Source organism: Haemaphysalis longicornis, unplaced genomic scaffold, assembly GCF_048455015.1.
Source record: "Haemaphysalis longicornis isolate Haplotype H1 unplaced genomic scaffold, Haemaphysalis longicornis Haplotype H1 scaffold_1, whole genome shotgun sequence".
NCBI lineage: Eukaryota > Metazoa > Arthropoda > Arachnida > Ixodida > Ixodidae > Haemaphysalis > Haemaphysalis longicornis.
Window position 1 is genome coordinate 246,082,947 of NW_027526203.1, and position 24,231 is coordinate 246,107,177.

At 49.0% G+C, this 24,231-nt stretch overlaps 1 long non-coding RNA gene across 1 annotated transcript; it reads right to left on the reverse strand.

Annotated features, from left to right (window-relative positions):
* Positions 1–16,712: 16,712 nt before the first annotated feature.
* Positions 16,713–17,007, reverse strand: LOC144169089 (uncharacterized). Its single transcript, XR_013322360.1, has 2 exons — positions 16,869–17,007; positions 16,713–16,781 (listed from the first exon to the last, which is right to left on the reverse strand). It is a non-coding gene; the product is annotated as an uncharacterized LOC144169089 (long non-coding RNA).
* Between the last annotated feature and the right edge of the window lie 7,224 nt (positions 17,008–24,231).

Genomic DNA, 24,231 nt, shown 5'->3' on the forward strand with positions numbered 1-24,231 from the left:
ATATAAATTAACAACCTGTCGTAAATGAAAAAAAAAAAAAAACGTGTGCCAAAGAATTCAGTAGGCTGCATAACAGGTGTCCCCAGGAATAGATATTAAACAAAAATATATAAATGTTGAATTTCTAAAAAAATAAAAAAATAAATTCACTGCTCCAGATTGTTGTCCATAACCCATGTTAAGCGGAAATAAAAATATAATGGCTGTCGCAAACAGGCAAGCACCGGATAACTCGGTCGCCGAAAAGTTCGCGCACCGACATTTCCGCACACCGATATGTCCGCACACCGAAAATCCGCACCGAAAATCCTGCACCGACATGTCCTAGAGCCGTCTGGAGTTTGTCCGGTGCTCCCTGAAAAAATTCGCCTATGAGATTTTCTTTTCATTATTTTTATCTCCAAATAATCTGCTGCCGGCGGTGTTAACATTGGTATAATATACGTAGTTCGATGTGAGTTTTAAATTTCTCACTTAATTTCGCCCCAGGACTATCCGACACTATATTTTAATTTGAAAACCTCATTGTAACGTTAATGTAACGACACGTTTCAATTTTCTAAGTGGAACTGGAACGCGTTCCTTTCGAAATAAAGGAACTTGTAACGGGAACTCGTTTCAAAATTGGGAAGGAACGAGGAACGAGTTTTCGTTCCTATTTTAGAGGAACGTGTACAACACTGTTGCTGCCATGTGAAGCAGCCGGATGGGTGGACCACGAAACAACCGGAACGCGTTTGGCCTGTCTCAAAATCCCACTCTCAAAATAAACTGGCTATTTCCCCTCGTGTTCAAAATCCCTCCACTCATATGCACATGTTATTAATCGTCCCCTCTCGTGTCCCCTCAACCTCCCCCCAGAAAACGAAGGTTGGGTTGCCTTCTGTTGCCGCCAACTTCCAAGACGAACAAAGGGGCAATGGCGCAGAGCGTACAATGCGTGGACGGAGACGTACAATGAGTGCTCACCTGCTATAACTGGTGGGGAGGGGGTGTCCCCTTCAGGCCTTAGCAATCAGCCCATATTTAGGCCGCGTCGTCAACGTGTAAGTTCCATGCTACTATTATAGATTGATTGTAGGGTTTAACCCACCGACGCAACGCAGGCGATTGGGCGCGCCGAAATGGAGGACTCCGGATTAATTTTGACCTCCTGGAGATCTTTAACGAGCGCCGAAATCTCGTACACTCAGGCGTTTTCGTTTTCGCCTCCATCAGAAAAGCGGCCGCCGCGGCCTCCACGCTAATATAGAAAACCTAACTATCCCTTCTCTGTATACCCGGCCTAACACTGACGACCCGGCCGGACCGAAGGATTTAAATTTCGCCACAAAGCACAGACACTTTATTCTTCTGCTGCAGTTCTTTTTTATTTACTTGCAGCAGTGAGGCACGGCGGAGGAGTGGGCTTTCGCGGCAGGGGGATGCGCAACACGTGGGAAGAAAGACAGGGATTATGGACAGTGAGATTTTGAGACACGGGGGAAGCGCGGCGGGAAAACTGCGACGGGGGAAATGCGACAGGGGAAAGCGTGCTACACCCGCAGCGGATGTGATCGCGCGGCTTCCGGTGTAGGATGCGGACAATTATAACAAAGTGAAGGATAGCCTTCTAAAGAGGTTCCGACTTTCGTCAGATGTGTTCCGGCAGCGGTTTCGCAATCTGACAAAGAAGCAGGGCAGCACGTATTCAGAGTTTGCCTACGAGTTGAAGGTCAACTTGGTAGAATGGATGAAGGGAGCCAGCGCTTTTGGCAACTTCGAAAAGGCTCTTGAAGTAGTGGCTCTCGAACAGTTTTTTTCTAAGCTTTCCGAGCCAATGAAGCTCTGGATCCAAGATAGGGCCGGAGTAGTAACAGTGCAGGCAGCTGCCGACTTGGCTGATGAGTCCGCGTCACGCCGGGGAGAAAGGGACGAGGTTCCTCCAGCAAAAGCGGGAGATAAAGGAAAACCTTGGACGGCGAAGCAGGGGGCTGGCGCAGGTATGACGGCACAGAAAAAGGCGGACTTCGCTGCAAGTAGTCAAGGATCACAAAACAAACAGGAGGGAAAGGCTTCGGAGAGTTCTTCCAAAAAGAGTCCTTTTGACGCTAGGCAACCACCTACCTGCTACAAATGCAAGGAGGTTGGTCATATTGCCATAGGCTGTCGTAGGCCCAGGCCAGCCCTTTCGTATATTTGTGACTCTGCCACCAGCGAGGAGCTACTTAGTCCCTACCTTTTTAAACCAAAGCTTTCTACCTCTACCCCCCAAGGGTTCTTTCGCGACCGTTGGTGTCACCAGAAAACTCCAGCGAACAAATAAAAGAATTTAGTGGAACCGCCGGGAATCGAACCTGGAACTATTAGACTAACAAAGCGAGAGCCCATTTTCTTACCGATTCAGCTACGAGCCCACACGAACACGGGAAGACAAATGGTGTACTCACCAAGCACATCTACGGTTTACCCCCTGCCTTCTCGCTGAATGCCACGTCAAAGCGTCACACGACCACTCACGCCCGTCTAGCGGCCCTGTGCGCACCTTGCTCATGTGCTAAGAGTTACAAAAATTAAAGGAAGCTCACACCAATCCATGGAATCTCACTTTTAGTACGCCAATGTGCTAAAGCTTGTGGCCTCCAGTGTTCACGTAAAAAATCACAGCTCCTTGTCGTCCGCCCTCACGCCAAATCAAGGAATACATTAAAATACTCTTTGATGACCAGGCCATCACTCCAAACCCCAGCATCAAGATCCTGGGCCTACATTTCCAGGCCAACACCAAGAGTGACGTCTCCTTGCAGCGCCTCAAAAACAGCATTAATCTAATCATACACATCATCAGGCGAGTTTCCACCAAGAAGCGAGGCCTAAAAGAATCCGGTACCTTTCGATTATTGAAGCTTTTGTCCTCTCGAGAGTTACTTACGACAAACCCCCATCTTCTTCTCGACGAGGAAGACATAGAGATGCTTTATATAATGATTAGAAAGGCGGTCGAGCAGGCAATTGGTCTTCTCATGAGTGCGTCCAGACAGAGGCTGTTTAGCACGGGGCTCCACAACACCGTGGAAGAGCTGATAGAAGGCCATCTTTCTAACCAGAAGGTCCGACTCAGAACTGCGGTGGGTAACCGCATGCTTCACCAGATTGGCTGGGCAACCCAGAATGTCACTCCGCTTGACATACTCCCAGACTCTTGGCGACTAAAACTAAAGATGCTCCCTTTGCTTAGAAATAGGAACCCCTCACATGACGAGGGTCAACGAAAAGCACGGGCTCAAGCGCTAAACACCACCCTCGGTGGGGCCCATGCAGTTATCTACACAGACTTCTCCTAACATCGAGGGCAGCAACACGCCATCATCGTGGCTACCTCCAGAACCAACCTCCTTGCGTTTACCTCGCTTAGGACCCAACAAATGACGGCAGCAGAAGAGGCAGCCATCACCTTGGCTCTCACTCAACCAGGAGTTCGGAGGGTAGTCACGGATTCCCAGCAAGCCTACTGGAATTACCAGTCGGGTTGGGTGTCCTGACCTGCACTGTGCGTGCTAAAAAACCACTCCCCAAACGGTTCCCTTCAGCTAATCTGGACACCGCCTCACGCTTCAATGGAGGGCAACAAATACGCCCACCAAACAAGCCTGCGCTTTTACCTCCCGTGCTATGGAGCTGCACGAGGACAGTCACCCGCTTGTCACGTCCAGGGAGATAATCCAGCATTATCGCCTTCTGAGACAGACCGTACCTTCGCCTTACCCTGACCTTTCCAGAGAACAACAAACTATCCTACGGCTCATACAATCCGGGCTCCTTCCCACAGCCTACGCGTCTTCACGTAATGCATCCGAATCGCTACGACGCTGAATGTAAATTTTTCTCAGAAGTAGGAATACTCCGCCCCGTAATCGGGGTGTGCGACTTTAGCCCTGAGCACCCTCCTCTCTTTCCGTCAACTACCCAACAAGAGCAATGGGGGATGCTGCTGTCCAGGCCCTCTCTACCTACCCAGCTTCAGCGGTTGGACAGAACACCGGCCGCGCGGACTGCATATGGGCCCCACAGAAGAAGGAATCACTCCCCAAGGCTGCACTCTGGGCCGTTCAGAAATCTGAACAGAAGTATTTCGTCCTCCTCCTTCTCAGCCGCAAGTCTCGTCGCCTCCGTCCGCGGCACAGAGACGGAGAAGTCAGATCGTCTAACACCGGGTTGGAGCTTACTTTGATTTTATAAAAAAAATTTTCCACTCTTGCTACACCAATACAACTCAACCAAACACCATTCATGCATCATGCATTGATTTAACCTTACCAAGAATATCTCTTTGAAGTAATAAATGGTGTGGTTAAGTGCCTTTCACTTCTCTCTGGTTTTTCTATTTGTAGAGCGATGTGAGGGATTTTAAGTGACGTCGCATGAGTAATCGTTATGGGTGCCGTTTACAGCTTTGCTTTCCAACCACATTCACGGGGTGGATTGGCGCGATTTTTTAACCTACCAGTGAACGGAAAGCCATGCCGCGTCTTACGAGACAGTGGGGCAACCATTGATCTGGTGCACCCGGACTATGTGGCACAAGCAGATTACAACGGCAAGTGCGCATGGATTAAACCGGTTTTGGAAGATGGAAGCATTTGTCTCCCGGTAGCTCGAGTAGTCATCACTGGGCCGTTCGGAGAAGTAGAGACGGAAGCGGAGGTGTCAGAGAAGCTTCCCACGCAGTAGCCCTATTTGTTCTCGAATCGGACCGACCGTCTGCTTAGAGAACAAGGAAAAAGTTTTCACGAGGGAACAGTCCAAGCCTTGACTAGAGCTAAAGCACGCGCGTTAGCAGCCGAACTAGAGCGGAAAGAACCGAGTTTCACCGAAAGTACAGCAACACCAGCTGGAGTCAGCACAGCGGCGTCTACTATCCCGTCACCTACTGAAAAAAAGAGAGTGGGGTCAGAGGAGGAGACTAGCGCTCATATAGCTGAAGGGGAATCGGAGGAGGGGCTGCTCGTGTTGCCTGTATCAAAATCACTGGGCAATGTACTGGGGAAAGTGACAAGAGACGAGCTCATCGAGCAGCAAAAAAAGCGATCCCAGCCTTAAGGAGATTTGGAACACCGTCAGGGAAGGGGTGGCGAGGAAGAATGTCAGTTTTCCCGTCAAAAATGGCATCTTGTACCGCCACTACCGGAATGCAAAAGGTCGCACGTTTGACCAGATTGTATTTCCGGCTAAGTATCGGCACGACATTGTTGATCTCTCTCACGGAGTTGGTTGGTCGGGGCATTTAGGAGCTCGGAAGACCAAAGATAGGCTCCTAACGGAGTTTTATTGGCCAGGATGCTTCAAAGAAGTTGAGAACCACGTAAGAGCGTGTGACACTTGTCAGAGAGTGGGAAAACCGCACGAGAAGGGAAAGGCGCCACTTAAGCTTGTTCCGCTCATTTGAGAGCCCTTTCGCCGGCTGGTAATAGACGTTGTGGGACCACTACCAGCGACAAAATCAGGCTACTGGTATTTGCTTACCTCTGTTTGTCCTGCAACAAAATTTCCAGAGGCGATCCCAATGAATGAGCAAAGCTCAGTAGAAGTAGTGAACGCACTACTGTCTATTTTTTCGAGAGTTGGCTTTCCTCAGGAGATACATTGCGACCAGGGCTCAGTGTTCACCAGTGTTCTGACTACGGGCTTCCTGGAGAAGTGTGGGATGAAAATATTCCACAGCTCAGAGTACCACCCTCAGTCCAACAGTGTAGAGCGGTATCATTCCGTGATGAAGCGAATCCTGCGAGCCCTTATCTTTGAAAAGAAGTGTCAGTGGGATGCCTGTCTCGCAGCAATGCTGTTTGCGCTGAGATCGGTCACTCATGAAGCGACGGGTTTCAGCCCCGCGGAGCTGGTTTACGGAAGGATGCTCAGGTCTCCACTGCTACTCTTGCGCGAAACCTGGGAGTCGAAAGGTACCGACCCTACCGTGGTCGAGTACATTCTCGATTTGTTGGAAAGGTTGCGTTGCGCTCGCGACATTGCTGAGGCGAACATGAGAGAGGCGCAAAGTAGAGCCAAGAGCTACTACGATCGAAACGCGAAACTGAGAGCTTATCAGGAAGGGGATCAGGTGATGGTCTTGCGCCCCTCGCGAGCAAATAGGCTGGAAGTTCAATGGGAAGGGCCCTTTCGGGTTGTGAAAAAGCTCTCGTACACAAATTATGCACTGGAGCGGAGAGGAAGGCGCCGAGAGGTTGTCATTTATCACCACAATCTAATGAAGCGCTATGTGGGAGACGTTTAGAAGGTGAACTTGGATCTTAATAGTCCGGAAGAGCTAACGCCTGAAATTCCAGGCTTGGTTGAGGTTGGAAGATCAATGCAGGTTACCGACGTCATGAAAGCCGTGGCTCCTACTTACGGCTTAACTAAGACGCAGCAAGACGACTTACGTAACTTGTTGTCAGAACACATCACAGTTTTCTTGGAAAGGCCAGGGCGAACTACGGTTATCACTCATGACATTGAACTAACTTCTGACACCACCGTGAAGTCGAGGCCGTACAGGTTAGCCCCGCGGCAGCAGGAGATCTTGAAAAAAGAAGTAGATCGAATGCTGGAGCTTAAGCTTATTGAACCATGCGAAAGCACCTGCACGTCCCCCATGATACTAGTAGAGGTTCCTGGCAAGGATCCACGACCTTGCGTTGGTTATCGCAAACTTAACGCGATAACGAAGGACCAGACCTATCCTATACCCAACGTAGAGGAGCTGGTCGAAAAAGTGAGTGCCGCAAAATACGTCTCGACTTTGGACTTAGTAAGAGGCTATTGGCAAGTGCCAATGTCTGAACGAGCTAGTGAGTATGCAGCCTTTGTGGCACCGACGGGCACATTCCGGCCCCTAGTTTTGAGTTTTGGTCTTAAGAACGCCCCATTTTACTTTTCAAGGCTAATGAACCGAGTTCTGCAGGGGGCTGAAGGGTACGCTGTTCCCTACTTAGACGACATTGCTATTTACTCCAACACATGGGAAGATCACCTATACCACCTTAGCAATGTCCTTCGACGTTTGACGCACGCTGGACTGACAGCGAAGCCGGCTAAGTGCCAGCTAGCTCGCGTCGAAGTACGGTACCTAGGGCACGTGGTAGGGCAGGGCAGGAGGCGACCTGACGAGTTGAAAGTAGAGGCGGTTAGCGAATTCCAGCAGCCAGAAACCAAGACTGCTATCCGCTCCTTTTTGGGACTGACGGGGTATTGTCAGCGCTACATTCCTACCCGCCGCGGTGGCTCAGTGGCTAAGGCGTTGCGCTGCTGAGCACGAGGTCGCGGGTTCGATTCCCGGCCGCGGCGGCCGCTTTTCTGATGGAGGCGAAAAGCAAAAACGCCCATGTGTACGAGATTTCGGCGCACGATAAAGATCCCAAGGTGGTCAAAATTAATCCGGAGCCCTCCACTACGGCGCGCCTCATCGCCTGCGTTGCGTCGGCGCGTTAAACCCAACAATCAATCAAAACATTCCTCAGTACTCGGAAGTAGCCGCCCCGTTAACGGATGCACTGCGCAAGAAGGCCCCAGAAAAGGTAGTTTGGAGCCCGGAAATGGAGGGTGCCTTCCAAGGCCTCAAAGCGGCTCTTGTTAGCTCACCCGTACTGCATGCACCGAACTATGATCGTCCCTTTATTGTGCAGTGCGATGCCAGCAACAGAGGCTTAGGAGTAATACTCTGCCAGGAGGGTGAGAACGGGAACGAGCACCCTGTGCTGTACGCCAGCAGGAAACTCTCAGTTCGCGAGGAGGCCTACAGTGCGTCAGAAAAAGAATGTGCCTGCATTGTGTGGGCCACCCAAAAATTGCCCTGCTACCTTTACGGAACTTCCTTTGTCTTCATCACTGACCACTGCCCGCTGACATGGCTATCGCAAATGTCGGGAAAGAATCCGCGACTACTACGAGGGAGCCTTGCGCTTCAGGAGCTTAACTTCACCGTGAAGTATAAGAAGTGTTCTGCCAACGCCAATGTTGACACATTAGGCAGAGCCTTCTAGCTCTTCTTTCGCTTTCTTTTGTTTTCAGTTGAGGAACGTTTTTCAGTAATGGGTTTGAGTAGTGTTTTGAGTAACTCAGTCTAAGCTTCTAGCTGTGAGCAAGAGTATTAGTGTGGTTGCCATATGGAAAAAATGAAAAGCGTAGGTGCATTGTAGAACCTTTGAAAGAGCAGCCTGGTTGCCGAAAACTCATTGCCGGCGCTTGCTGGTTCGGGAAGGTTGGTCTTTGTGGTTTCAATGGTGCTGGAAGAATGCTGCTACTGTGATCTCTCCCGTCGAACAGCTGATACTACACGACGTCCGAGATCTTCCCGTCGGGGAGGAGCTGTTATGACTCACTGGAGCCATGTTTGCGCGGGTCAGTCGCCCGCCGGTCGACCACCCCACACCGCTTGTCGACGGAAACGAAAGGAGGCCGACAAGACGCGGCGGCGGCCACTGATTGACAGCGGCTTTTGAGCGGTGTTGAGTGTTGTTGCCCCAAAGGAATTAAGGAGCCGCCGCTCTTCCCCCTGCCTAAGCAACTGAACGCGTGTGCGCGTGAAAGCCCAAATGGCGACGACCGGACAATGGGACCCCACTGGCGGCGGAGCACAGCGAAGAAGGCAGTGGCAAGGGTCAAACCATTAAGTCTTCCCGGAGTGATTCCACGAACCTTGATAATGTGTGCTGTTGGGCTCCCTGGGAAGTACGTGCGAGATGAACCCCACCGTGGGAACGCAGCGAGCGGCAGACACCAAAAGGATACGCGGTGCCCGCGCGTATTCCGTTCTTCCCCTCTACTACAGGCTCCTGACGAGTGGCAAGGGTGTTTGTGTGTGTGTGCTGTGCATCTGCCGACATACCTGAAAGGCGTGTTCCTACCGGAGGGCGGTGCTTCACAACGAGGAACTTACACATCACCATTGGTCCGCATTGTTTTGTATGGGGATCCCTAACCTAGGGAACTAGGCATCGGGGGTCACCAAAAAGGGCGTGCTGCGGCCCGCCGAGATCTGTCTTCATCTCGACAACTCACTGTAAAAGTGTAAATAAACCCGTTGAGTTTGCTAGTCCTGGCTCGACGGAGCGACGGCGACCGCCCCCGCTACCAGCAGACTGCGGTCGCTAAGAGACGCAACAGGGGCACGGACAGTGGAGCTACCCACCTAGCACCCCTCGACAACAGCTACAGCTCCCTCTTGTCCCATTACACCCACACGAGAAGAACATAACTTCCCCGTAGCACACGTTATCTAACTACGAGGCATATATCTACCGCAGACTACAAACTGACACCTTTTACAACCACACGATCCTCGCACACATATCTTCATCCACATACCTCTACAACTGCCCGCATTGCGACACTCCTCTCACAACCTTTCACCTCGTCTACTCCTGCGCAGGCAACCCTGACCCCATCCCCTCCCCTTCCCCTGAGCAGTGGGAGAATATGCGCTGACCAGCTCGGCACCGGAGCGCCAAAAAGCCCTGATGCAACGATCCCCGGAATCAGCGAAGGCTCGCCGCCTCCTGTACGTAGGAAGCTGACCACCACCCCTCACTCCCGTCATTTTGTTCAATAAACGTTTACTCCTCCACCTCCTCACAGTTAAGTTGTAAACATTACGGCATTTCCGTCTGCTGTCAATGCATGACCGTCTACGGAGGGAGGATGATTGCAGAAAACGGCTGTAGCTCTTCTTTTATCCAAACTATTCGAAAACAAAGTACATGAAAATTACCCGCTAGAAAGATTCTAATAATGTTCCGAGTTTCGTCTACTTTCCATAGTTACGTAGTTGACAATGAACTTGTAGATATTGTATAATTCCCGTCCTGTGTTAACTGCGACCAATTTATCTCCGCACTCATCTGCCCATCTAACTTTCAGCCGCCCCCTGCACCGCTTGCCTTCTCTAGGGATCCACTATGTTACCCTTAAAGGAGCCATGAAGAGAAAACAAAAGTTTGTTTTATTCGAAAGATTAGGTGTTTCATAGTACCCCAAGCGCTTTCCCGGAAGCAAATGATGCTTTATTCACTGAGAAATAAGGCAATTTAAGCCAAAATTTTAAATCTCCCGCTAAAATTGAACATTCCGTGACGTGTACAATGGTGTCATAGAGCCGGTCCATGAAACAGATACTTAGTATGTCGACTCCATATAGCACCCACACGCGAGGGTCGATCGAGACGGCGGCCATTTTAAAAATACTAGTAAAACCTAGTGCACCCGCAGCCCTAGTCATGGAATCGCCTGATCCGGAGAACAAAACTCTCGCCGAGGAGCTCGGGCTTGCATTTAACAACCTCACACCACAAAAACGCTCAATGCTTCTAAGTGCACGAGCGGCAAGAGTTGTGGGATACGCGGTGGACGGGAAAGCGACCATTCCGCGATAGCCACAACAGACGAACGCCCAGCCGTCGGCACCGCTGCCTCGTCAGCCCCGTCGCGACGGACGAATATAGACTGGTACGTATGTGGCGTATTTTGATTACGGTTAATAATAGTTCAATTTCAGTAGCAGTATCACTTATGCCAGTTGGCCGGTGTCGTGTATGGAAAGCCGTTCGCGCGAGCTCTCTGCTTCGACTAGAAAGATACGAGCGTCAATGCGCGGTGTTTACAGCATTTTTTTCCCCAAGGTCAGGGCGATTTGACGAAGTCGGCGACGAGCGCCAGCATGTCCCAGGAGTGAGCTAACGTAAGGGTCCCTGCCGTAACTGAACAAACTGAAGTTTTCAGTGGTTGTAAACTGGAAACGAGCTGGTAACGACAGCAGCAAGCCAACACCCTTCGAAACTTACGCGACGACTGGAACTATCTCGTCGCTTCTTGCTGTTCCTTACTCCCCTCGTTTCTATTTTTACCTTTTCTGGTTGGCGATATGACGGCCAACCTCCTGTGAAGGGATTACGATACGAAGCAAGGTCGCGGCTGTCCGTGCTGGAACGGTTCGTTGGCCTCGAAGAGCCTCGAACCCGAAAATTCGTCTGCGCGACGGCGAGATGTCGAGCTCGGCCGACGCTATAGTTTCGTACGCATTGGCGCACACGCTTGCGAGTTCGTGCGGACCTTCAACCGTTTACTCCACCGTTCTTTGTCATAAAAAGAATGTGCAGTATGTTTCACGGGCATTTAGCTCGCTATGCAAGCTGTAAGCCCTGCCTAACATGCGTTTGCTTTTGCCGGCCTCCGCCAATCGCAGAGCATTCCCAAGTGACATCACAGGTTCTGTTGCGGAAAATGAGCTGGTGGGTCGCATGGTCATTTCCTTTTTTCCTAATTATGTAGCTTATTTGAGCGAAGTTTGCGTTATAAGTGGTGTCGTTATGGTTCTAACGAGGCAATCTTTCGAATGAACCAAACTTGTGTTTTCTCTTCATGGCTCCTTTAATGACCAACGGTTATCTTCCCTTCGCATTACATGCCTTGCCCACGTCCATTTCTTCTTCTTAATTTCTACTAAGATGTCCTTAACACGCGTTTGTTCCCTGACCCACTCCGCTCTCTTCTTGTCCCTTAATGTTACACCTATCATATTCCGCTCCATTTCCCGCTCAGTCGTCCTCAATTTAAGTTGAACTCTCTTAATGAGCCTCAAAGTTTATGCCCCGTAGGTGAGTACCCAGTTCTATATAAATACTCTCTGAAATAGTCCAGTTGGGCAGAGATTTGCTGAGAGGTGGCCAACCATACTTGGTTTCAAATGGGCTTAGTGAGCCTCCAAGTTTTTGCCCCGTAGGTGAGTACCGGTAAGATGCAGCTTTCATACACTTTTTTCTTCAGGTGCAATGGTACGCTACCATTCATTATCTGAGAATGTCTGCTGTATGCACTCCACCTCATTCTGATCCTTCTAATTATCTCTGCCTCATGGTTAGGATCCGGGGCCACAACTTGGCTTAACTAGATATATTCGTTTACCACTTCCACTTCCTCGTCACCTATCTCAAACCGCTGTGCTGTCCCGAGGTTATTGATCATTACTTTGGATTTCTGCATATTAATTTTCAGGCCAACGGTTCTACTCTGTCCAGTGCGGAAAGAATTCTTTGCAATTCGTCCCCCGATTTACTTAGCAAGGCAACGTCATCAGCAAATCTGAACCTGTTCCCAATCCACCGTTCTGAATACTTTGTTGTAAACATGCTCTGAATAACATTGGAGAGATTGTGTCTCCTTGTCTGACGCCCTTCCTTATAGGTATTTTCTGCTCTACTTAAGGAAGATGATGGTAACTGTGGACCCATTGTAGATATCCTCTAGTATTCTTACATAATGCTCATCTACACCCTGGTTCCGTAATGCCTCAATGACTGCTGAGGTTTTGACCGAGTCAAATGCTTTCTCATATTCTATGAAGGTTATATACAGGGTGTCCCAGCTATCATGCACCAAGATTTAAAAAAAGAGCAATGGCGTTACTCCAAGAAAACTTCGTGCGGAATGTTTGCACTACTGTGGAGAAGCGGACAGTAATTTTTTCGCTAATGATATTTAACTAATTAATTATAATTAAACGTCTAACTCGAGAATTACAGTCCCAATCATAGAAGTGTCAATGAGGCACTTGTAGGTACCCACGAGGGGCATCTAACTGCGGTATTTTCAGCATCGAACTCATTGCGTACTCAGTTATTCTGACTGATAAAGAAAACCCGCGAAATATGAAACATACCACGTGACGGCGCCTCCGCGCGCTATTGCGCGCCTCGTAAAGCAATGCCCTCAAGCAGGCTGCCTCGGAGTTAGCCAGAATGTAATAAACAAATGAAAGAAAGAAGAAATCGCAACCGAGTTTGTGCCTTATCTGCACAGGCGCCCCGCGAATCTTGCTGTTGCTGCTCCTTCCATGCATGCCTTTATCAAGGCGATGCGCTGTCTCTTGGGGCGGGTGACAGGCGAAGCAGTTGCTTTAAATCAGCTTGTTTGGGGACGCTGCTTTACAATGCGCGCAGAGGCGCCGTCACGTGGTATTTTAAAGCAAAGCTTTCTACCTCTACCCCTCAAGGGTTCTTTCGCGACCGTTGGTGTCACCAGAAAACTCCAGCGAACAAATAAAAGAATTTAGTGGCACCGCCGGGAATCGAACCTGAAACTAATAGACTAACAAAGCGAGAGCCCGCTGTCTTACCGATTCAGCTACGAGCCCACGCGAACACGGGAAGACAAATGGTGTACTCACCAAGCACATCTACGGTTTACCCCCTGCCTTCACGCTGAATGCCATGTGAAAGCGTCACACGACCACTCACGCCCGTCTAGCGGCCCTGTGCGCACCTTCCTCATGTGCTAAGAGTTACAAAAATTAAAGGAAGCTCACACCAATCCATGGAATCTCACTTTTAGTACGCCAATGTGCTAAAGCCTGTGGCCTCCAGTGTTCACGTAAAAAATCACAGCTCCTTGTCGTCCGCCCTCACGCCAAATCAAGGAATACATTAAAATACTCTTTGATGACCAGGCCATCACTCCAAACCCCAGCATCAAGATCCTGGGCCTACATTTCCAGGCCAATACCAAGAGTGACGTCTCCTTGCAGCGCCTCAAAAACAGCATTAATCTAATCATACACATGATCAGGCGAGTTTCCACCAAGAAGCGAGGCCTAAAAGAATCCAGTACCTCTCGATTATTGAAGCTTTTGTCCTCTCGAAAGTTACTTACGACAAACCCCCATCTTCTTCTCGACGAGGAAGAAATAGAGATGCTTTATATAATGATTAGAAAGGCGGTTGAGCAGGCCATTGGTCTTCTCATGAGTGCGTCCACACTGAGGCTGCTTAGCACGGGCTTCACAACACGGTGGAAGAGCTGATAGAAGGCCATCTTTCTAACCAGAAGGTCCGACTCAGAACTACAGTGGGTAACCACATGCTTTACCAGATTGGCTGGGCAGCCCAGAATGTCACTCCGCTTGACGTACTCCCAGACTCTTGGCGAATAAAACTAAAGATGCTCCCTTTGCTTAGAAATAGGAACCCCTCACATGACGAGGTTCAACGAAAAGCACGGGCTCAAGCGCTAAACACCACCCTCGGTGTGGCTCATGCAGTTATCAACACATACTTCTCCTAACATCGAGGGCAGCAACACGCAATCATCGTGGCTACCTCCAGTACCAACCTCCTTGCGTGTACCTCGCTTAGGACCCAACAAATGACGGCAGCAGAAGAGGCAGCCATCACCTGGGCTCTCACTCAACCAGGAGTTCGGAGGGTAGTCACCGATTCCCAGCAAGCCTACTGGAATTACCAGTCGGGTTGGGTGTCCTGACCTGCACTGTGCGTGCTAAAAAACCACTCCCCAAACGGTTCCATTCAGCTCATCTGGACACCGCCTCAGCTCATCTGGAATACGCCCACCAAACAAGCCTGCCCTTTTACCTCCTGTGCTATGGAGCTGCACGAGGACAGTCACCCGCTTGTCACGTCCAGGGAGATAATCCAGCATTATCGCCTTCTGAGACAGACCGTACCTTCGCCTTACCCTGACCTTTCCAGAGAACAACAAACTACCCTACGGCTCATACAATCCGGGCTCCTTCCCACAGCCTACGCGTCTTCACGTAATGCATACGAATCGCTACGACGCTGAATGTAAATTTTTCTCAGCAGTAGGAATACTCCGCCCCGTAATCGGGGTGTGCGACTTTAGCCCTGAGCACCCTCCTCTCTTTCCATCAACTACCCAACAAGAGCAATGGGGGATGCTGCTGTCCAGGCCCTCTCTACCTACCCAGCTTCAGCGGGTGGACAGAACACAGGCCGCGCGGACTGCATATGGGCCCCACAGAAGAAGGAATCACTCCCCAGGGCTGCACTCTGTGCCGTTCAGAAATCTGAACAGAAGTATTTCTTCCTCCTCCTTCTCAGCCGCAAGTCTCGTCGCCTCCGTCCGCGGCGCAGAGACGGAGAAGTCAGATCATCTAACACCAGGTTGGAGCTTACTTTGATTTTATAAAAAAAAGTTTCCACTCTTGCTACACCAATACAACTCAACCAAACACCGTTCATGCATCATGCATTGATTTAACCTTACCAAGAATATCTCTTTGAAGTAATAAATGGTGTGGTTAAGTGCCTTTCACTTCTCTCTGGTTTTACTATTTGTAGAGCGATGTGAGGGATTTTAAGTGACGTCGCATGAGTAATCGTTATGGGTGCCGTTTACAGCTTTGCTTTCCAACCACATTCACGGGGTGGATTGGCGCGATTTTTTTTCATATTTCGCGGGTTTTCTTTATCAGTCAGAATAACTGAGTACGCAATTAGTTCGATGCTGAAAATACCGCAGTTAGATGCCCCTGGTGGGTACCTACAAGTGCCTCATGAACACTTCATTAATTAGGACTGTAATTCTCGAGTTAGATCATTAATTATAATTAATTAGTTAAATATCATTAGCGAAAAAATTACTGTCCGCTTCTCCACAGTACTGCAAACATGGCGCACTAGGTTTTCTTCGAGTAACGCCATTGCTGTTTTTTTAAATCTTGGTGCATGATAGCTGGGACAATATACTCAGCGCACTTCTCTATCACCTGATTGATCGTGTGAATATATGGTCCCTTGTTGAATAGCCTTTACGGAACCCAGCTTTTTCTTTAGGTTGACTGAAATCTAAGTTTGCAGAAATTCTGTTATTAGAGTTTGGGTTTGGGCTAGTTGGTAGCGGTAATCCATGGCTTCGTGTAGTGCCAACAAAACGACAGAGGACACAGGGAGGCGACGGGCACAAGCGCTAACTTCAACTGAGTTTATTGAAAAAATGCGTAAAGTTAAAACACTAGGGCGGAACATAATCAAAAGAAACAAAGATAGGATAGAACAGAAAAACCGGTCATGACAAAATTTGCACACAAAATAATTCGCACAATGCTGTGACGCCGAGAAAAATGCAGCACGGGGCATTAACGAGGCATTAACGAGTGTCACTGTGTTTCAGTACAGTTATGCACTGCGGAGATCTTGCTTCGGCTTTTTGTTCTGGCTAATTGGAAGCCACTCCTCTTCTCAAGAACCGCAAAATTTAGACAGGAGATGACATTTCAAGTACAGGGGAAATAAATAAATAAACAAGAGGATACGTAAGCGCTCGTTGGTGTATGACTGAAGGACACTGGGCGCGAGGAGCAGAAGATGCCGGAGTGCGAAGGTCAAACTGATGTCAAACCTGTCTACGCAGGGCTACTCTCCGCAGTTCCACATGGCTCCCTATTGAAAATGTGGAGGTGATGGAATCCATCAAACATCAACATGGTGGATTATGGTAATGGAATTACTGATGGCATGGCGGCAGATGACTGCATGCTGGCAGGGTGATGGATGACGGCATGCTGGTAGACGTCGGTACGGCGGTAGCTGACGGCATGCGTCGGTAGCTGACGGCAATGGTAGCGTCGATGCTGGCCGGTTGAGTGACGGTATGACGGCAGATATGCGAAATTGCACAAAAATGATGACGACATGAAAAGGAAAGGTGCTATGCAATGCTAATTAAAAACTGGTTTCATTTCTTGCGAATAAATTTATGAAATAAGATTTGCAGCAAATAAGTAAGCTTGCCTATGCGTTTTGCTCTGTCCATTGATGCCGTGATCATTTTTCTGCTATCCTGCTACAATGCTCTGAAAACTTATCAACCATTTTATGAGAGCTTAGAGGTGTGTGCTGGGGTGCTTAAAAATATTACACAAAACAAACTTGGTTTTAACGTTGAATATATTATCATTAAATATCAAATATGGTGACTATCTTCGAACAGGTGGGCAGCTGAAAAGAAAAAAAAACTGAGTTACACACTAAAGCTTATACAATCCAGATCAACTCAAAACAAATGTAAATTCACATTTCACATACCTCCTTAAACATTCTGAGATGGTCACTCCGATGTGGTCCCTTGCTTCTGCCCTTCCTCTTTGCCATTAAAATAGAAAGCCTGCAGAAAAAGAACATTTTCAACAAATTAAGTGGAAACCATCCTGCTAGGACTCCCTTCAGGTCATGGAAGGGTGCGCTTGACCGGCACTGCTCTAAAAGCCATCGCATGGTGGCAATGCCTTTCCCGGGAAAGGATTTTCGTAAGATGCAAGCGTGCATGCATGCAACCGAGAATTTCAAGAGAACATGCGTTAGCAGCAGGTGGGAAAGAAGCAAAACACCCTCGTCTAGAAGAATTCTATGCTCAAAGCGCAGCCAGCGAATACCAGGCGCAAAAAAATGTAGCTTCAGGCGAGTGTGTTGAAGGTTAGGAACACGTTAAATTGAAAAGTGAAGAAGGCCAGATGACATTAACCTGGTTGATGCATTGAAGCGACGAAAAGAAGCGCACACAGTCTTGAGATGAAAGTGCAGACTAAACGAACGCTTGCAAAAACTTCAGCAAACTTGTGATGAATTTAGAGACAGTTCAATACTATGAGGACAACCGAGCTGTGCAAGCACTAAAGACCCTTTCGGAAGCCGCACAAGAAGGAGAACGGGTGTGCCAAATTTGCCATGGAACAGATTATCAATAGTGATAAGGCGCGCTGACTAGACAGGAACCCACGTTGCGGCAAAGTGTTGTGGAAGGCGACTTCTTGTAAAGGATACGAGCATGTGAGGGGCAAAATACTGCTGAAGCTGCCGTGTGAAAGCACACTAAAAATCTTGTCGGACCTTCTGCAAGACACTTGAGTAATAAACCTAATAAAGGAACGGCTTCAAGTGGAGCGACAAAGCTTCAGGACATAAAAGAACCATACTGCAGCCTGTTACTGACGAAATGTCAATACAGGAAAAAGTAATTTATGGCTGCCAAGTCGATGATGATGATGATGATTGGTGTTTCATGGCGCAAGGCCAACGAGGGCAAAGAGCGCTAGAAAAGAAGTTATATGATGAAGCGAAGTGATTACCACAAAAAGGTAGGTATAAAAACTTGTAAATCGAACATAGTAAAATCAATTAAAGGTAATGGTGATGGCTGGTGTATAGGGCCAGATTTGATTATGCGTGATATGAGATAAGGTTTAAAAACTTAACATCTGACAAATAATCAAACACACGTTTCATAGAAACACTGGCATCGTCACCTAGAAACAGCGATGGATGTGGTGGGATATGTTGTCTGTAGAGTTCTCTGAAGTGTTTGTGTCGTGTTGTGTGAAGTGCCTTACATTGTATGAGGATGTGGATCACGGATAGGGCCTCTCCGCACCTGCTGCACTGGGGTCTAGAAGATCCCGTCAGCAGATACGAGTGCGTTGCATGGGTGTGTCCTATCCGTAATCTGGCCAAGGCGACTTCAGAGTATCTATTGCGTGTGTCGGTGGTGTATGGTCCCAATTGAGGTGTTATTACGTGTAACTTGTTGTCTGTTTGTTCACTCCAGTGTGTTTGCCATGTTTTGCGAAGTTGTTGTCTGATGTGTGGTTTCACGTCGGTGTAGGGTAATGTGGTTATGTCTACTGTATTTGAGAGTGTAGCAGCAGCAGCCATTCGGTCCGCTGCTTCGTTCCCGGCAATACCACAGTGGCCAGGGACCCAGCAAAGAACCAGTTCAAATTTGCGTACATTCACAGACATAATACCCTTGACAATCAGATTGACAACGTGGTTTTTCGAAGGCACTGTTGACGACAGTGCCCGCACAACACTGAGGGAATCTGTATAGATAATGGATTGTGGGATGTGGTTTTGAAGTATATGATTGACAACAAGAAGTACACCGTAAGCCTCTGCCGTAAAGATACTAGTATGACTATTCAGAGTTCGAGTGACACTAAGGCCGGGCCCATGCGCCGCGCAGGACACAGAGATGGCAGATCTAGAAGCGTCCGTATAAAATTCAGGGCACTCATACTTCTGCTGCAGATACACGAAATGCTGCAGAATTGCACATGTGGGAGCTCGCTTTTTATCTAGATGTGTAAAAGATGTGTCGCATGATACAGGGCGGAGATGCCATGGTGCTATAAAATCCGTTAGAGAACTTTGGATTGTATCTAAAAAGGACACAGCAATCTCTGACGCTTCCTCTCTAACTCTGTAAGAGAAGGGCGCAGAGAACGATGGTCCATTTAAAAGGAGTTCAGTCATGGACGTATCATGAAAAACTGATTTAAAAGGATGGTGAGGCATGGATGAAATTTTAAAAGCATAAAGGAGATCTGTGTATGCTCGCTGACGTTGTAGGTTCCATTTGTTGCACTCCACATATAGGCTTTCGACCGGGCTAGTGCGGAAGGCGCCACACGCCAGACGGAGCCCGAGATGGAGCACTGGGTCCAGCATTTTGAGGGATGTTTTACTTGCTGACCCATAAACAACGCTACCATATTCCAGTCGTGAGCCTATCAAGCTGGTAAAAACACGTAAAAGAAGTTGTTTGTCAGCACCAAAAGAGATGTGCGACAGAACCTTCAGGATATTCATTGTTTTTAAGCATTTATGTTTTAGTTGTTTTATGTGGGGGTTGAATGTGAGCTTTTCGTCAAAGATTATACCTAAAAACTTGTGTTCTTTCTTGACAGGAATCGAGACACCATTGAGATGAATGTCTGGATCCGGCCGGATGCCACGCCTCTTCGAAAACAAGACACAAGTGCACTTCCCCGGATTACATTTAAAACCGTTGCTGTCTGCCCAACCAGCTAGCTTGGTAACACCAAGCTGGACTTGGCGCTCGCAGACAGACAGGTTACAAGACTTAAAGGATAATTGAACGTCGTCTACATAAATGGAGGAGGAAATCGATGGTGGTAGCGCCTTACGAAGAGAATTCATTTTTACAATAAAAAGGGTGCAACTTAAAACTCCACCTTGCGGCACGCCGTTTTCCTGCACATGAACCCTAGAAAGTGCAGTTCCAACTCGCACGCGAAACGTTCTTTCAGACAGGTAACTGGCAAGCGTGTTCATCATGTTACCCGACATGCCAAAGGACTTCAAGTCGCTAAGGATGCCGTACCGCCAAGCAGTGTCCTACGCCTTTTCAAGATCAAAGAAGACCGTCATGCAGTACTGCTTGTGGAGGAAAGCATCTTTGATATAAGACTCTAACGCAACGAGTTGATCGTTGGTAGATCGCCCCGCCCTGAAGCCCGCCTGGCAGCTCTCAAGAAGACCATTGTACTCTAAGAAGTACACAAGTCTCCTGTTTATCATCTTCTCGAAGAGCTTACTCAGGCAGCTTGTCAGGGCAATGGGGCGATAACTGGCAGGAGAGGAAGGGTCCTTCCCTTCCTTTAGGACAGCCACTACTATGGCCTCCCTCCAAGAGCGAGGAATGTGCCCCGAAAGCCATATTTTATTGTATAGGTGTAACAGTGTTTCAAGAGTGTCTGGGTGTAGGTGTTGTATCATGGTGTATGTGATTTTGTCTGCACCTGGAGCTGACGTCTTACATGTGCTCAGAGCAACCTTCAGCTCATGAATTGAAAAACAAGAATTGTAAGAAGTGTGCGACTTGTTGTTATCACGCAGGGACTTCTTTTCTACAGATGTTTTGTGTTTTATGAAAGTGTTTGTGTAGTGTGCTGAACTGGACACGTGTTCGAAGTGTTGTGCAAGTGTGCTAGCCTGGTCTTCCAGTGTGTCCCCTGTTGTACTAACCAGGGGCAGGCTGTGTGTCTGTTGTCCTTTTAGTTTTCGTATTCGTGTCCAGACTTTGTGTGTATCAGTGTATGAATTGATGGAAGTGAGGAAGGTGCGCACACTCTCCCTTTTCGCCTCACGACGCACTCGCTTCCCAAAAGCCTTTGCCCGTTTAAAAGAAATGAGGTTGTCTGACGTGGGGTACCGGCGAAGGACACCCCACGCCTTGTTCTGGGCCTCTCGCGCCCGCCTGCAGTCCTCGTTCCACCAGGGCCTCCTTGGGCTGCGGGACCCACTGGAGGCCTGGGGAATGGAGTTTTCGGCGGCATCGAGGATGTGCGCCGTGACGAGTTGGGCGGCTTCCTCCACGTGTAGGTGTTTTATGGATGTGTGGTGTAGTTGAGATGTTTGTGTGAATGTGCTCCAGTTTGCTTGTGATTCATTAAACCTTTTATGTGAAGATGGACTGCTCGGGCCTGTACCTATATACGCTAATGAAGTGGGGAAATGGTCACTACCATATGGGTCTGTGCCCACACCCCACTCAAGACATGGAAAGAGAACTGCGGAACCAATAGCCAAGTCAAGATGCGAGTATGTATTGTGTCCTAGGTTATGGTATGTAGGCTGTTTTTTGTTGAAAAGGCATGCTCCGGAGGATGTAAGGAACTTCTCTATCAGGCGACCTCGGGCATCCGTTCTGGTGGAGCCCCAAAGAGAGTTGTGCGCATTAAGGTCGCCTGTTAGTATGTATGGTTCGGGCAGCTGGTCAACCAGTGCCTCGAAATCAGAGCTCAGAAGTGCAAAATCAGGAGAGATGTAAATGGAGCATACCGTTATTAACCTATTAAAAATTATGGTACGGATCGCTACAGCCTCGAGGACAGTGTTTAAAGTGACAGGGCGGCATGCTAATGATTTCCGGGCGATAATGGCCACACCTCCTGAGGAGTGGGTGCAGCCAACCCTGTCCTTTCTGAATATCATGTACCTATTTAAGAAATTTGTTTGTTTAGAGTTGAGGTGGGTTTCCTGGAGACACATAATACTTGGCTGACTGGCATGCAGAATCTCATACACATCGTGAAGATTTTTAAGGAGGCCTCTGCAGTTCCATTGGATGATATTTTCTGTTCCCATTATTTAAATTTAAGAATGACTGGAATGTGTGTATTCGTGTGTGTTCATGTGTCGTCTTTCGGGGCTGTTACTCTTGGATTCGGCTTTTTGGGCCTTCGTGTAGGCTTGGAAGTCGGTGGCCGCTCCTTGCGCTGCGTTGCAAGCAGGAACGGCCCAACATCCATCTCGTCGTCGGATGTCCGAGGGGTGCCCGACGGACCGGGCCCCCCGGACTTGGCCCCCCTTCGGGAGCCCTTCGTTTGAGCCGCCACCGTCGGGGGCGCCAGATGTGGCACAGGCGGTGCGGTGGCGGTGGGAGCCGGTGCAGGGCCCGTGGTGTCCATCACCTCGGTACCCTCCAACGCACTGGAGGACGGGGAGACAGAAGCGGGAGCGGCACCGGTCCCGACAGGAGTGGTTTGCGCCACAACCGCTGCTGCCTCAGCAAGCGGCGTGGTGCGGGGTTGGGCTGCGTGAGGCAACCCAGCGGGGGGCGGGACCAGGTCAGACTCGCTGAACTGGGTCCCTGTGGACACCAGACGCTGCTCCGCCCCCCGGCGAGCCGCGTCAGCGTACCTCCCCAGAGGGAAAGAGGCGAACCTCTTTCTCGCCTCCGGGAAGGTGATGTTCTCGGTTACCTTGATGTTGATTATCTTTTTTTCGAGTTGGAACTTTTCGCACTTGCGGGAGTACGCTGCATGCGGTCCCCCGCAGTTTACACAAGTGAGGGTATCGGATTGGCAGTTGTCACTAGGATGATCGTGTGCCGCGCATTTCGCACACGTCGTTCGGCCACGGCAAGAGTTCGTACCGTGCCCGAACCGCTGGCACTTAAAACAGCGCCGCGGGTTCGGGATGTACGGACGTATTGAGCACCGGATAAAACCTGCATATATATGTTGTGGGAGAACTGCGCGGTCAAAGGTCAAGATGATGTGCTTGGTGGGAATCTCCTTGTCGTCTCTACGGATAGTGATGCTTCTCACGGCAGTGACGCCCTGATCCTTTAAGCCGGCAAGGAGATCCGCATCCGTTTCGTTCAGGAGGTCTGTCTCGGATATCACACCCTGCGAGCTGTTGAGGCTCCGATGGGGTGTGACCCGGATGTCAAGATCAGCCAGTCTAGTCTGAGCTAGAAGCTTTGTAGACTGCTGCTTGTCATTTATTTCAATTAAGAGTTCACCAGACCTTTGTTTTTTGCATTTATACGATTTTCCTACTATGGCTTCAAGATACTTGGCGATCAAGAAGACTGACTGAGATACAAGAGGGTGGGTTGGATTGAGCGATTCCATCACAAGAAATCGAGAAAAATTATCTGGTTCAGGAAATGTCAAAGATGGCAATGGGGGAAACGATACTTCGGTGCGGCCCCTTTTAGGGGGCCGATCACGGTTGGAGGGGGTTTTAGACAATACCATAAAGCATAGTATAGAAGCAGGGAGACGGGGGTACTTTCTCCTTTGACCTTACCCTGGTAGTCAAAGAGGTCCCGGAGCTCCCTGCCTTGTAGACAGGCAGGGAGCCCATCGGCTGAAGCTTGACCAAGGCTCCGACGGCCACCGTTTACGGCTTCTACCCTTCACCTTTAAACACGTCGCCACGGTTGGACACGGCTTATGTTGGGAGCTCGGGGTCCGCGGTGTCGCTGCTCACCGTCACCATGAATACTCAAGGTGCCCCGTGCGGGGGGCTGCCAAGTCGACATATTTTCGGCCTTGATATAAGCTGTGAACCTTGAACCAGCGGTGCCACTGAAATAGCCTGCAGGCTCCTTTGGTTTTTCCTGCGGGGGCTTTCCACGGCTGACGTTATCCCCTTAGGGTATTTTTTTACCGGGAACAGGAAGCATGACCGGCTCCGTAACCTGAATTTTAGTGTGCTCAACTGTGTAAGAGGTGGGGTTCTTCATTATCCGCATTGTCACAGACAGCCACCAGACAAACAGCGCCATGTTTCTAGGCATGTCGGTTGACAACACACTACAACATAAGCATGTTTTGCTACATCCAGCGCGGCAAAATGACCCATCGTTCCTTTTATTTGACCAAACCACCTCATTAAGAACCTTACAACAAATTTTCTAGAGAGGGAGGGGGGATGTTTGATGGAATGCAGAAAGTTAGGGACTGTTTTGTTCTCAAGGCCCTCTTTAAGATCCAATAAAAGTTGTCACTTGTGAACCCAGTTTGGCTCCTAAGCTGATCGCATATTGAGCCGAACCTGGAAAAAATTAAGCTGTCCCACGCCACCTTGATATTTTCGCCTGTCGTCATCAGCAGCCCGAAGTTCCTTCAGAAAAAGCCCAAAGGTCACGAACACGCTACAGAATCGAAAATTCCAGTAATACAAGCTGAATAGTGCAATACCATGTTAAGGACCATGCATCTACTCCACTTAAATATGCGATTGCAGCCTGTTCAGCAAGATGTCTCAAGTGAAGCACGACAAAGCGCAATAACACAACAGCCGAACCAAGAACTGTAGCGTGGATGGCTGATTGTGTGGCCTCTTTCCGAATTGA